Source organism: Heptranchias perlo, chromosome 35, assembly GCF_035084215.1.
Source record: "Heptranchias perlo isolate sHepPer1 chromosome 35, sHepPer1.hap1, whole genome shotgun sequence".
Lineage (NCBI taxonomy): Eukaryota > Metazoa > Chordata > Chondrichthyes > Hexanchiformes > Hexanchidae > Heptranchias > Heptranchias perlo.
Window position 1 is genome coordinate 17,796,969 of NC_090359.1, and position 1,564 is coordinate 17,798,532.

The window sequence follows — 1,564 nt, forward strand, 5'->3', positions numbered from 1 at the left end:
TTTCTATATTTTCCTGAGAAGATCTGTCTCTTTCTGTCTCACTCTCTCCCGCGTTACCCACATCATGATCCAACATGTGATGCAAAAGTGGTCGGGAATTTTTCTTTCAACAGTGGTTCGTGGAAAGTTAAACAAACTGTCATCAAATGAACAGTTCAAACAGATTCACTGAAACGTGAAGCATCTGTGGTGAATATACGGCAAACGTCTACACGAATTCCTCGTTAGTATAGTGGTGAGTATCCCCGCCTGTCACGCGGGAGACCGGGGTTCAATTCCCCGACGAGGAGGTTATTGCTGCTTTCGAAGCTTCACTTTCATTTATGTGCAATATTGGATGTTGAAAATACAATGAAAAACTGACTCGGCCTTTCCCACTTCCACAAATTGATTTCACAGCGATTTTAAAAATCTGCTCTCTGCCTCACGCTTCAGCTCGATGTGAGAATCACAATGATGGGCAAGAAATAAAACGCAGAATCGCGCTGTCACCAGAGAGAGACAGGTCTCGGAACAGGCGCAGACATGAAAGATCTCACATACAGCAATGAAAAGGATGCATGTTTCAGTGAATCTATTTTAACTACTTCTTTGATGACAATTTGTTTAACTTTCCACATGCCACTGTTGAAAGAAGACTTCCTTTCTGTCTCTTTGTTAGTCAAGGTCCAGAGAAAAATTATTTGGGGAGCAGGGAAAAAGTGACAGATAGAAAGAAAGAGAGAGACACTCAGAAACGCATATAACAAGTGAGACAGACATAGTCATATTCACACATACACAAACACACACATTCCTAGCTACATAAACACGTACACACACCAATAACATGAAAGTAACACAGGACTACTTGACAAACAGTGGAAGCAGCATGCTGTTGAGAGAGCTAAACGATCCCACAAACAACGGATCAGATCAAAGCTCTGCAGTCCTGCCACACCCATTTGTGAATGATGGTGGATAATTAAACAACTAACGGGAAGAGGCTCGATGAACATCCCCATCCTCAATGATGGTAAAGCCCAGCACGTGAGTGCAAAGTTTTAGAAACCGTCTTCAGCCAGAAGTGCCGAGTGGATGATCCATCTCGGACTCCTCCCGAAATCCCCACCATCACAGAAGCCAGTCGAACATCGAGGTGAAGAGTGAAGCTGAGAGCAGATTTTAAAACCGCTGAAATGTCAGTGAAATTAAATTGGGGAAAGTGGGAAGCTCCGAGTCAGTTTTACACTGTATATTCCGCATCCAATATTGGAGATAAAAGCTTTTGAAGGCGGCGGAAGTTTAATCTCCCCGTCGGGGAATTGAACCCGGGTCTCCAGCTTGATAGGCGGGGACACTCAGCACTATACGAACGGCTGCAGTGATAATGCACTCATCCCAGATGGTGTTAGACATGCTTCATGCATCAGTGCATTTCTTTTAACTATTTATTTGATGATAGTTTGTTTCATTTTCCACGGGCCACTCTTGAAAGAACCTTTTACATTTCCATCTCTTTCTTGGACAACGACAACTGACTCTGTCTTTCTTTCGTTCTTTCTTTCTCTCTTATCGTGGTGAG

General features: G+C 43.2%; 1 non-coding gene across 1 annotated transcript; it reads left to right on the forward strand.

Moving 5' to 3' along the window:
• The first annotated feature begins 218 nt into the window (after positions 1-218).
• trnad-guc (transfer RNA aspartic acid (anticodon GUC)) lies at positions 219-290 on the forward strand. Its single transcript has one exon. It is a non-coding gene; the product is annotated as a tRNA-Asp (tRNA).
• The last annotated feature ends 1,274 nt before the right edge of the window (positions 291-1,564 follow it).